This window comes from Acomys minous, assembly GCF_964271855.1.
Source record: "Acomys minous genome assembly, chromosome: 4".
In the NCBI taxonomy this organism is placed as follows: domain Eukaryota; kingdom Metazoa; phylum Chordata; class Mammalia; order Rodentia; family Muridae; genus Acomys; species Acomys minous.
Window position 1 is genome coordinate 117,864,065 of NC_140486.1, and position 13,735 is coordinate 117,877,799.

The following is a 13,735-nucleotide window of genomic DNA, read 5'->3' on the forward strand; positions in this document are numbered from 1 at the left end:
CCGTCCAACTTGGCTTCCGTAGTATCTGGGATTACAGGTGTGCCCCCACCCTGCCTTGATTTTAAAATTGTACTATTTGAATTGTTTATATCGAACTAGAAGGAGAAGCATTTTCTTTTACTCAAAAACTCATCTTTTGCCAGGAGAGACATGAAGGTCGGCCAGCACTTCTCTTGAACATATTTTGCGTTTATACAGCACATCTGTACTTAACACTACATTGTTTGGCGTAAATGTAGAGAGAAAGGGTCGAAGGGGACCTAGAAATAGTTGCTTTTTTTCCCCCTTTCACTTAAAAAAATTACTTTATTATTTATACAGAGTTCTGCCTGCACGTGTGCCTTCCCGCCACAAGGAGGCGCTGGATCTCATTACAGATGGTCGAGAGCCACCATGTGTTTGCTGGGAATTGAATTCAGCACTTTTGGAAAAGCAGCTGATACTCTTAACCTCTGAGCCATCTCTCTAGCCCTCCCCTTCTGCTTTTAAAATGCAGTGATGCATGCTCACAAGTTCCTTACGGGAGAGGCCACAGGAGAAATATTCTCACCTGAGAGACACTGCTGTTTCTTTATCTCCGGAGTATCACCTCTCCAGCTCTACTCTCTTTATCCCTCAGGCTTTCTCAATCCACCCATTTCCTAAGGCTTTCCCACATGTACCTGTATCCTAAGACTTGTAAAAGATGCACTACATTCGTGATTTTAAGTGTTAGTTTTGCCTTCAAATAAATGATTAGTTTTTTTTTTTCAGTTTAAAAAAGCAGTGATTTTTTTTTTTTGCTTATTTGTTTTTGTTTTTTGAGACAGGGTCTCTCTGTGTTATTCTTGGCTGTCCTGGACTCACTTTGCAGACCAGACTGGCCTCGAGCTCACAGTGATCCACCTGCCTCTGCCTCCCGAGTGCTGGGATTAAAGGTGTGCGCCACCATGCCCAGCGAAGCAGTGATTCTTATAAAGGTTCTGTCTTGGACCTCCACTGTCTGCTAGGTTAGTGTCTGGAAGGCGTTAGAGAGCACAGTGTTAGTGGTTGTTTTAAAATGTGCTGCAGTTTCTCTCTTAACCTGGTTAGTATCCAAATAACTGGGATGGGACTTTATGTATTTATGTAACATGCATATGGCACAAGAACTGAGCAGCATTAATCTATTTTAACCCTAAGCTAATCTGGCTTCCTCTCAGTGTAAATGCCGGAGATACTTGCTTTTATGGCTTTCTCTGTCCCCAGTTGCTATCTTATGACATCTCCTCAGGGCTCAATCCCTACTTCCTCTCCCTCTCTTCTCCTCCCCTGGTTGGCAGGAAGTCCAGCCCTATTCTCTCCCTGTTCAGTCATTGGCTGTCAAGCCTCTTTATTGACATATCAAGGAACAATTGGGAAGCAAAAATTAACAGAGATTCTTGGAACAAGGATTGCAGCCAGATGTAGGGGTGCAGAAATCAGCATTTGAATCTTTACCCAGTGCACAATAACATTCTGCCTACAGCACAAAGCATTTTTGTAGTTGAAATAAGTGATTTAAGCGACTCTTCAGTTATGTCCACTGTTCTAGAATGTGCTCACTCACTTGCTCAATTTACATAGCCAGTTTGGGAGGGGAACAATGTTTTTTTGCTTCCCCCAAGAAATTCCTCAAGCTTTTCTTTCTTTCTATCTATCTTTCTTTCCTTCCTTCTTTCTTTCTCTTCTTCTTTTTAAAATCTCATCTGTATTTACTGTTTAAAGCGGAATAAAGTGTTGGTCAAGGTCCATCCTGAGGGCAAATTTGTTGTTGATGTGGATCAGAGCATCGGCATCAATGATGTGACACCCGATGGCCAGGTCACTCTAAGAAATGACAGCGATGCTCTGCATAAGATCCTACCAAGTAAGGTGGACCCTCCGGTGTCACTGGTGATGGTGGAAAAGGTGGAGGACTCAACTTATGAAATGATTGGTGGGCCGGACAAGAAGATCAAAGAAGTCATTGAGCTGCCCGTGAAGCCCCTTGAGCTCTTTGAAGCGCAGCCAAAGGGAGTGGCTTGCTGTGGATCCCCAGGTACTGGGAAGATATTGTTGGCCCGCGCTGGGGCTCATCGTATGGTCTATACCTTTATTCGTGTCTCTGGCTCTGAACTGGTATAGAAATCCATTGGGGAAGAGGCAGGAGTGGTGAGGGAGCTGTTCGTCATGGCAACAGAACATTCTCCATCGATCATCTTCATGGACGAGATTCACTCATCGGCTCTTCACGGCTGGAGGAAGGCTCTGGAGGGGACAGTGAAGTCCAGTGCACAGTGCTGGAACGGCTCAACCAGCTGCATGGCTTTGAGGCCACCAAGAATATGAAGGTTGTCATGGCAACTAATAGGATTGATATCCTGGACTCTGCCTTGCTTAGTCCTGGGAAGGCTGACAGAAAAATTGAATTCCCATCTCCCAGTGAGGAGGCCCGGCTGGACATTTTGAAAATCCACTCGGAAGAATGAACTTGCCCAGCAGGATCAATCTGAGAAAAATTGCTGAGTTGATGCCCGGAGCTTCAGGGGCTCAAGTGAAGGGTGTGTGCACAGGAAGCCGGCATGTATGCTCTGCGGGAGCGGTGTGTCCACATTACTCAGGAGGACATTGAGACGCCAGTAGTCAAGGCCGTGAAGAAGGATAGTGAGAAAAATATGTCCATGAAGAAGCTATGGAAGGGCTGCGCGGTGGTGGCGCACGCCTTTAATCCCACCACTTGGGAGGCAGAGGCAGGCGGATTGCTGTGAGTTCGAGGCCAACCTGGTTTACAAAGTGAGTCCAGGACAGTCAAGGCTACACAGAGAAACCCTGTCTCGAAAAAAGAAAACAAAACAACAACAACAACAAAAAGAATCTATGGAAGGGAGGGTATGTCCTTTGGGTGGAAATCTCAAATAAAAGGTCCGTGTGATAAACTTTCTCTGTCTCTGTCTGTCTCTGTCTCTGTCTCTATCTCTGTTTCTGTCTCTCTCTCTCTCTTTCTCCCTCTCTCTCTCTCAAAAAAAAAAAATGGATTTCTGGTTTGGTTTCCTCTAACTCTCCTTATCTTATCTGGAACTTAATTCATTCTCAGCCCAGGGAATAAGGTTTTGGGAAATTTAACTCAAAGAGAAGATTATTATATTTGTTTTTAAGATAAATATCCAAAGCTGGCTTTAAACTGCTAAGTGGCCAAGGATGGCCTTGAACTTCTGATCCTCATGTTGGGAGGTTGGGATTATAGGTGTGTGCTACCATGCCCAGTTTAACTGAACCCAGAGCTTCACGAATGGTAGGCAAGTTCCTTACCAATTGAGCTACATTTCTAGCCCAAACATAGGTATTTTTAAAAAGTTACTTGCGTGCACTTCATAATTTGCCATCACATTTTGCCTTCTCCTCTTTTCAAAAGCAATTTTACAAAGCTCTGCTTGTAGGGCTGGTGAGGTTGCTCAGTGGGTAGAGCGCTTGTGCACGAGCATGACGGTCTGAGTTTGAAGCCCCATCCCACAAGTGCACAAGAGAGAGCTCACCCTAGAGAGTTGTCATTTGACCTCCACAACGTGTGCTGTGGTGTGAGTGTGCCTCTAACACACACAGTCAGGCACTCACACACATGTGCTCACACACACACACACACACACATATACACTTACTCACACAACACATAGTCACACACAAACACACATACACACAAACACACACACACAGTAAATTGGGGGGGGTGGGTAAGCCCTTTTCATAACAGTGTTCTAAGACCCTTTCTGTGTTCTGAATTACATCTATTTAAAACATAAATTCTTATAATTGTCATTGCTTAGCAGATTAACATACTATAGTTCTATGTAAAATGTTGGTAATTTAAAAAGCAACATGCGCCAATGAGTCTAATAATGGAAAAATGTTCTGATTTTCTTGTAAGTGGAGAAGAGCCTATTAAAATTAATTCATTTGGGAAAAAGAGCATCATACTTACCAGGGCAATTTCAAGAAGAATGCACCAGGGCCCTGCTCAGATGCTGTTGTTATAGATTTAGCATCCTGAGCCACGGTGGCAATTTCAAAACTACCTAGATATTAGCCACAGCCAGTGCCAAACACATAACATTTATTGCCTTTTTTGTTTGGCTCTTTTAGCTCTTTCTCATACTCAAACCAGTAGGTCTCTAAAACTGGGATTTTAAAAAGTTTCTAAGTGGGAAATAGCCTTGTACTCACTAGCACAGGAAAAGAGGACTTCCTGAACAGAACTCTGTTGTTAGGACAGGCACTAAGATCAACACTTAATAACGGGACCTCATGGAACTGAGACGCTCTGCAAAGCAAAGGACGCTGTCATTTGGGAAAAAACCCTGCAGCCTACAGAAGGAGAAAAGATTTTTTTTTTAACCAACTGTGTACCCAACAGAGAAACAATATCCAAAATATATAAAGAACTCAAGAAACTAAGTATCAAAAAACCAAATAATCCAATTAAAAATGGATCTAAACAGAGAATTCTCAGTTGAGGAAACTCAAAAGACTGAGAAACACTTAAAGAAACGTTCAGCATCATTAGTCATCAGGGAAAGACAAGTTAAAGCTACTTTGGGATCCCATCTTACTTTTGTCAGAATGGGTACAATCAGTAACGCAACTGACAGCTCATGTTGGCAACGACGTAAGATAAGGGGACACCGACCCATTGCTGTTGGGAGTGCAAACTTGAATACACACTATGGAAATTAGTGTAGTGGTTTTTCAGAAAGATGAGAGTTGATTTACCTCCAAGGTCCAGCTATACCACTCTTGGGCACGTACCCAAAGGATGCTTTATCCTACCATGAGGACACTTGTTCAACCATGTTCACTGCTGCACTATTTATAAAAGCGAGAAACTGAAAACAATTTAGATGTGCCTCAGCAGAAGAATGAATAAAGCAAATGTGGTGCATTTACACACTGGAGTGCTGGGATCATAGGTGTGTACCTACGTGGCAAAGATGCAGTTTTGTTTTTCATACAGAGTCCGAGTACAGTTTAAGCTGGCCTCAAACTCTTAGTGATTCTTCTGCCTCAGCCTCCCAAGTACTGGGAACACCACCATGTCTGGTTCAAAGATAAATTTCTGAAAGCCATTATTTTTTTTTTAAAGATTTATTTATTATTATGTATATAGTGCTCTTCCCGCATGTACACCTGCAGGCCAGAAGAGGGCATTAGATCACATTAAACAGGGTTGTGAGCAACCATGTGGTTGCTGGGAATTGAACTCAGGACTTGTAGAAGAGCAGTCAGTGCTCTTAACCACTTAGCCATCTCTCCAGCCCTGAAAGCCGTTCTTATACTGAGATGATGGGCAAAAATCTCAGTGTGGTGAGGTGACTGCAACTCACATGAATCCCCAATAAATGTATCTTTGCTTTAAATGCTGTAGCCTCTCCCATGCCAGTCTCCTGCAAGGGTTATGCAATAGAGGAGGATTCAGAATAGAAAGGGGTCTTAAATGCCGGGCGTGGTGGTGCACGCCTTTAATCCTAGCACTCGGGAAGCAGAGGCAGGGGGATCGATGTGAGTTCACGGCTAGCCTGGTCTATAAAGTGAGTCCAGGACAGCCAAAGCTATACAGGAAACCCTGTCTCGAAAAACCAAAAACACCAAGAGAAAAAAAAAAAAGAAAAAAACTAAAGAGGTCTTAAGATAAAAAATAGGCAGGTGGTGGTGGTGCACGCCTTTAATCCCAGCTCTGGGAGACAGAGGTAGGTGGATCAACGTGAGTTCGAGGCCAGCCTGGTCTACAAAGCAAGTCTAGAACAGCCAAGGCTACACAGAGAAACCCTGTTTTGAAAAACCAAAAAAAAAAAAAAAGATTATATATATATATATATATAAATATATATATATATAATTTGCATTGTACAATTATTTTGTTAAATGAATATAGCCTTGAAAGGTCCTTGGGTAATTAAAAAAAACCCCAAATGTAAATTTCTAGGTACCACAATGACACAACATCCCTTTCTTTGCCCATCTAAAAATTATTTTTTACGGGGCTAATGCGATGGCTCAGCAGTTTAGAACTCTTGTTGTAACAGGTTTACTGACTTTTTTTCTGGGCATAAGATTAAGCAAAAGAGCTAAGTTGTCTCTTTTTTGGACATCTTTGGCATCCACATTTTGCAGGCGTTTCGCCTCTCGTTACTCCCTTGCGGTGATAACAGCAAGCTGCTGGATTGTGAGCTGCTCTGTGTTCACGACGGTAGAACGGGGCCAGCAGCGGGTGGGGGGCTTGATCCTTCCTATCAGAAGCTCGCAAAGGACCGGATCCTGCCAGCAGTCACCGGAGTGAGCACAGGCATGTGTCCCCTTCCATTCTCGTTTACGATCATGGCAGACCAAGTCGATAGCTTGATTGGAGCCCCGGGAGCTATGGAGCCAGAGGGTCCAGCTGCACCTGGATTCCCGATGTGCAAGAACAGTGAAGAAAAGCTGGCCTCTTGCCTCCGTGGGCTCTACCGACCTTGAATTGGAGATACTTTGGAAAAGAAGTCCAAAGAGCTCCAAAATGCAAAACCGGAGTTTGGCTCGCACTGAGCTCTCTGCAAGTAAATATGAGTGAAGTGATGTGCAGGGCGAGCCTGTGCAGCCTCCCACCCTTTCCCAGCTCAGTTTCTCCAGCTCTTCTTCTGGAGCACCTACCTGTATGGGGTCTTTTTATTTTTGTGTGTACTATGTAGTTTGTCCCATGAAGGCTGTATCTACACTCCTTTTTGTTATTATATAATAACCCCCTACACCCTACTGCATACTATTTGTTTTACAATATGCATTATAAGTCATCAGGAGGTGATTTCAAAAGATGAGAAGCTCCATGTAAGTCATATGAAATATATATGTTATATGCAAATATTTGTGCTATTTGTATGAGGAGCTCAAGCACCAGCAGTTCTCGGTATCCACAGGGTTTCTGGAGCCTATCTCCAGGGACCTGAGGGATGAGCGCTACTGTCATGCTCTCATGCTAAGTTTGGGATGAATTGTTTTCCTGAAGTTTGCGACTTTTAATTTAAACAAAGTTAGCAAGCGTTGTCTTGGTGTAGTCTAATACAGTACCACACTAATACAGTGTCACTGTTGACTTTCTTTTTACCCTTTATTAATTTTTTTGTTGGCCTATGAAATCATAGGCTCCATTGTGACATTTCCATACACATGTATGTGTCATTGTACTTTGCTCAGCTTCCCCTCCCTGCCCCACTCCCCCTAATATATCTCTATATTTATACCTATATATCTATATCAGCCTAAGAAAGAAAACAGGATGCTTTCTCTTCTTATTCTATTACTTTCTTTTATTTTTCACTCTCCTCCCCTATAGATTCCTCCTAACCTCCACACAGTCCCCCTTTACTTTCATGTTATATCTAGCATATATGCATATATACACATACACACATATATGTATTTAAATTTAGATTCTACAGATGAGAAAAAGCATGTAATTCTACTTGTCGGAGTCTGGCTTACTGTGCTTAACATAATAACTTCTATTTCATTCTCAGGAAAATGACATGATTTTATTCTTTTCAGCTGAATACAACTCCAGTATGTACATATGCCACAACCTTTGACCATTCATGATTGTCAGACATATATGTCGTGCCCTCCCACCGGCAGGAACGACGTGGTCACCAGGATTCTTCTCAATCACGCTTTAATCGGAGCACCCTTGAAGCTGAAGCGAAAGACCCCGAATGCCCGCGAGCACGCCGTTTAAATACAGTCCGTACGTGGCGTGTCAACGTCTCATAGGCTGTAGTTGAATGCCTCATTAGCATACCTGCAGTGGAGAGGGCCGCACCTGAGTGCTTCATTTGCATGCCCCTGTTCGGGAGGGGCGCGTTGAGAGGGCTTATGTCTGTGCATGCGCGGGAGCGGTAAAGGTTGCCGCCATTATTGGGTGCAGCCGCGCCTTACATCTCCCCCTTATTTATTTTATAAGAAATGAGTGAAGGGAAATCAGTCCGATCAAGGCTAGACCAATATTATGGCCCATCTGATCGAGGACCAAGGCAGGGGTAGCACACAATGCCATTCCGCGTGCAATGGGCAGAATCCCCACCGAGTGCAATGGCCATTGAGCACTGGAAGGGAATGCGCGCCTTCCGACGTGCGGTGGCAACAAGGCTCAGTCGGGTGCAAAGGTCATACAAGGGAAAGGTAGAGGGAGGCTCATTTTCTTAGGCTTGCTAGCCATACTTGAGGAGAGGCGCCTTGCTCAACCGCAAGTAATGCTTGGATCATAAGTGTCTTATCACGGGTGTGATTTCTCTTCATCCGACATAATACCCAGAGACAGAACACGAGGCCACAGATTGTGACAGCTCCAAAAATTCCCACCCCCACCCATTCCTTAAAGTAGGAAAACGCAGAATGCAGCCAAGAGGTGAATTCCCCAAGGGTCAAAGGTTTCAATCGAGTGCCATTCAGGTGAGCGATTCGGCTCAAGAGCTGTTGGGATAGCTCTTCAGCCTTCAGCGTCCAGTTTCCTGCAAGGTAATCTGATAGCAATTTACTTTGATTAAAAGAAGCATTAAAGTTGTATTGTACTGGCATGGGTATAGGCCAGGCTCTGGTAACTGCCCAAAGCTTTATGGCTTTGCTATTACTCAGGTTCATCAGGAACACCAGGAGGATCAGGGGACTGGTCTTCGATGTATTGCGACGTAGCATCTTGTTCCTCCTCTTTGATGATTCTTGTAAGTCTTTCTGGAACCCACACTGGATCACTTTGTTCCTGTGGAAAGATACAGACAGCTCCCCTGGATCTAGCTATGACTGGATCCTGGCCTTTCCATTGTTTTGTTAATACATCCTTCCATTTTACGGAAGGGAATTTGGTAAAGAAGGTATCACCATGATGTTCCGCTGCCATCCAGTCGGCAGAATCAAGCGTCAAAAAACTAATAGTAAATAGGGCTAGTGATAATTGATTCTTGAGGGTAAGCCCAGAACTTATTCCCCCTTTTTGTTTTTGTAACAATTCCTTTAGGGTCCGATTTGCTCGTTCTACAATGCCTTGCCCTTGAGGGTTGTATGGTAACCCAGTGACATGTTTGACTTGCATGGTATCACAGAATGATTGAAAACCTTTAGAGGTATAGGCAGGGCCATTGTTTGTTTTTAGTTCTTTGGGTTTGTCCCATGCCGCCCAAGCCTCCAGGCAATGAGTAATAGCGTGAGTCGTCTTTTCTCCAGTACAAAGGGATGCAAAGATTATCCCCGAGCAGGTATCAATGGACACATGCATATATTTAAGTTTCCCAAACTGTGGGACATGTGTTACGTCCATTTGCCAGAGGTCTCCAGGACGTAAACCACGGGGATTAATCCCTGTGTGAGGAGGGTGATGAAAAGACACACAGGCGGCACAGTTGGTGACTATATCCCTTGCCGTGGCACTGGAGATGTGAAATCTCTTTCTTAGGGTTGCTGTAGGTACATGGTATAGGGAGTGACATTCTTTGGCTGCCTTGACATTGTCTAGCACTACAAAGGCTATGGATCTGGTAGCAGCATCCACCAATCTATTGCCTTCGACCATAGGCCCAGGCAACATGGAGTGTGCTCTGATATGCTGTACAAAGAATGGGTGGCGTCGGGACCATATAATCTTTTGAAGGTCCCTTAGGAGGTGTGCTATTGGACTTCTGGGACAGATGTTTCCCGCCACTTCTAGCATGCGCACTGCATTAACTACATAGTGGGAGTCAGAAATCAAGTTAAATGGTTCAGTGAACCGTTGAAAAACAGCATAAACCGTTTGGCATTCCACCAATTGCGGGGTATTGGGAGTGAACTGAAGTGTGACTGGTTCTTGTCCTGATACCATATAGGCCCCCAATCCTGTCTTAGACCCATCTGTAAAGATGTCAATAGCATTCGGAATAGGCGAATTAGCCGTCATCCGGGGAAAAATGACAGGATGAGTAGACACAAAATGCAGCAATGGGTCCTTGGGGAGATGGTTGTCAATCTTACCAGGGAAGATTGTTCTCAAAATCGCCCAATCATCAATGGTGGCTAACAACACTTGCAGTTGCTGAGCATTGTAGGGAGTAATAATGACATCAGGGTATTCCCCAAAGTGGGTTAAACAAGACTTAATGCCTTGCTGAGCTAATACTGGCCACCTCTAGGGGATTTCTGTTTACTAATGAACTGAGGATTATATGGAGGGGGTGCCGACGGGGTTATTCCGTATGGCCCATATCTTTTCTGCTCAAAGTGAGCAGCTGCTTCCTCCAAATCTTGTTCTCCTTCAGAACTTAGTTCTTCCTCTCCACTATGATTCTCGGACTCTGATTCACTAGAACTACTAATATGCAGATCAGCGAACTCATCGAGTACCGGGTATAGCTTATTGTTAGTTTTCTTCTCCTCCTGTTTTTCTTTTTCTTTTGTCTGAGCTGCTCTTTTATTATATTTATCCTTTTTCTTGCTATTTTTCTCCCTTTTCTTGTTTATTCCTTCTGTTTCAACCCTGCGGCCAGAAGGGGGTCTATGCCAAATGGGGGCATGCCCTTAAAAGGGAGACTTACCGGTACTGCCGCTCCGTGTGATGAGTTCTGAATCCTCCTGGGGGTCTCTTGATCCCGAGGGTCCTCGCAAGTGTCTAGTGGTCCGAGTGCTGTTTTCAAATTCCCGGGTTTAGGCACCACTTGTCGCGCCCTCCCGCCGGCAGGAACAACGCAGACACCAGGATCCTTCTCAATCGCGCTTTATTGGGAGCGCCCTTGAAGCTGAAGCGAAAGACCCCGAATGCCCGCGAGCACGCCGTTTAAATATGTGGCGTGTCAAAGTCTCATAGGCTGTAGTTGGATGCCTCATTAGCATACCCACAGTGGAGAGGGCCGCACTTTTTTTCTGCTTTTTTTCAAGACAGGGTTTCCCTGTGTAGCCCTGGCTGTCTCGGAGCTCATTCTGTAGACTAGGCTGTCTTCAAACTCACAGAGATCTGCCTGCCTCTGCCTCTTGAATGTGGGCATTAAAGGTGTCTTACACCATCTCTTTGCTTTTTTAAAAAATTATTTTCTTATAAATGTAATGTCTAAATTATAGTTGCTAGCTGTATTAATGAAAACTTGGAACTTCTATTTTTGCAAGAGGTATGGGGTCTCAAGAAAGTGTAGTTGGTGCTGAGGGGGGATGCCTGGTATGTGCCTATTAACATATGACACCCTCAGCCTCTACCCAAAGCTCTCCAAGGGATCTCTGGGGTGTTTCCCCCATATGCTGTTCTCCCCTAATTCAGAGACTCTAGGGCCCAGCAGTCAGCTCTCAGTAAACTCTCTCTCCCTGGGCGGCTCTTAAGTAGCCTCTCTTTCCTGTCCTGCTCTTGTGAGAGTTGGGTGTATTCTATCTCTGGCTAATTCTGTCTGTTCTTTTCTCCGATTCATCACTTTGTCAGCCCCTCATTAAACTTTGAAACATGGCTGCTTCCTTCTATAAACTAACCTCACCTTCATTGTGTGGGACTAAAGACGTGTACTAAGGCAGTGTCTGTATTACAGCCAGATCATACTGTAATCCAGAGTGTGTCAGAACTCCAGTAAGATCATACAGTCCTAGAAGGTCTTTGGATGTGATCTCTTGCCAGAGAAGCCATGTTGCTGGAATAAAATTCCTCTAAGAAAACATATTCTGGTCCCAGGTACACTTAATGAGAGCTTTTTGTATTGTTTTTTGTTTTTATTTTTGTTTTTTTTTTGAGACAGGGCTTCTTTGTGTAGCCTTGGCTGCCCTAGATTCACTTTGTAGACCAGGCTGGCCTCGAACTCACAGCAATCTGCCTGCCTCTGCCTCCTGAGTGCTGGGGTTAAAGGCATGAGCCACCACATCCAGCTATGAGAGCTTTTTTTGAAATCACATGCACAATTATCCCTTATTTAGATAGTAAGTTATTCAGAATTTTGTTTTTGATAGAGTAAATGCATACAAAGATTTGATAATGAGCACTCGGGAGGCAGAGACGGGAGGAGCACTGTGAGTTCGAGGCCAGCCTGGTCTACAAAGTGAGTCCAGGACAGCCAAGGCTACACAGAGAAACCCTGTCTCGAAAACCAAAAAAAAAAAAAAAAAAAAAAAAAAAAAAAAAAAAAAAAAGATTTGATGATGAAAGTTTAAGCTCCAATATGAAGGTCCACATTGCTATTACATTATTGCTATTAAAACTATTCATTTTGATACATAGACTTTGGATCTGGTTAATTTTGGTGTGTGATTTTTTTTTCTATTTTTAGGATTTTTAAAAATAATCAAGTTTATAAAAAACAAACAACAAAACAAGAGCTTTTTGGCTGCAAGTGAATGAACTGAATGTAATTGGGTGGCCTAGGAGTGAATCTTTAGACTTACTCAGATGAATTCAAGATTCAAAAAATGCAAGAATAGTGGAGGCCTCACTGCCCCCTCTCATTTTAGCAATGAAGTCTAATGGACGATTATAATTTACCCACTGGGCCATTTGCTGTGGCTTGGGGTGGACAGCTTCATTCGTTTGCCTGTGGGGAGAGATGAGGCAATTGGAAGAAGAGCTGCTGTGAGCAGATGTGACAGGAAGACAACAAAAGCCGTAGGGCTCCACGGTGGGAGGGCAGGCAGTCATGTCTGGTAGGTGAGGACGACTCCGCCTTGAAAATATGGAAATGCACTTGTGTTCACTGAACATTGCTTTTAAAAACCAAAATGCTAGGGTAAATGAGTGCTCAGATACTTATGAAGCTGACAACTGGGAGATTAGCTGTTGCGATGTGAGAATTCGCTTTAATAAAAAAAGAAATAGTTTGTCATATTAAGACTATGCATATTGAAAACATATGTATCTCCATAGAAAACATGTCACATCTGACTGAAGGCAATCGAAGTGATATGATATTTCTCCAGACATAAAAGCCAATGTTATTTTATACTGAAATCACATCTACAATTGCTCATTATTTAGATGGTGACAACTTGTTCAGAGTTTGCTCAAAGAGCAATTAACAAGTTGGCTATATAGCTACCTCTCAACCTATTTTACATATTGTGAATAAAATTAAAGAGAAAAAAGTGAATCAAACATAAAGCTCTTTGGTTTTCTGTTATATTAGACAGTCTCTTTCTCTATATGTACACACCCACACACCCACACACCTCCACACCCAATATTATTATTTATTGGTGTTATTTATCCAGATGTATAGAGAAATTTTAACTCAGAAACATGGTTGCTCTGTCAAGGGATCACGTCCAAAGACCTTCTAGGACTATGTGATCTGACTGCAGTACACATGCACTCTGGCTGGAATACAGGCACTCCCTTAGTGCACACCTCTGATCCCAAACAATGAAGGTTAGGCTTGTTTATAGAATAAAAAATCAGCCATGTTTGAAAGTCTAACTGAGGGGCAGACAAAGGGATGAATCAAAGAAAGATTTGACAGAATGAGTCAGAGATACAATGTGTCCCACTCTCATGAGAATAAGACAGTAAAGGGGCACTGCTGAAGAACAGTGCAGGAAGAGAGGAGCGTTTTCATCTTCTTTCTTTCCTTCTTTCTTTCTTTCTTTCTTTCTTTCTTTCTTTCTTTCTTTCTTTCTTTCTTTCCTTCTTTCCTTTTAAACCAAGAGTTGATTGCTGGGACAGTGTTACAGAGACAGGTTGCAGAGTGAACAAGCTAGGTACATGTGATGACAGAGGAGCCAGAGAATTAGAAGGAGCCAGAACATTAGAACA

The 13,735-nt window shown here is 43.4% G+C and overlaps 1 protein-coding gene and 1 pseudogene across 2 annotated transcripts in view; both read left to right on the top strand.

Annotated features, from left to right (window-relative positions):
• The window catches only part of D2HGDH (D-2-hydroxyglutarate dehydrogenase), a 338,149-nt gene that overhangs the window by 112,916 nt on the left and 211,498 nt on the right, over positions 1-13,735 (top strand). The gene's annotated exons all lie outside the window — the stretch shown is intronic.
• On the top strand, positions 151-2,857 carry LOC311596305 (26S proteasome regulatory subunit 8-like; annotated as a pseudogene). Its single transcript has 2 exons — positions 151-156; positions 1,726-2,857. The product of its transcript is annotated as a 26S proteasome regulatory subunit 8-like (transcript).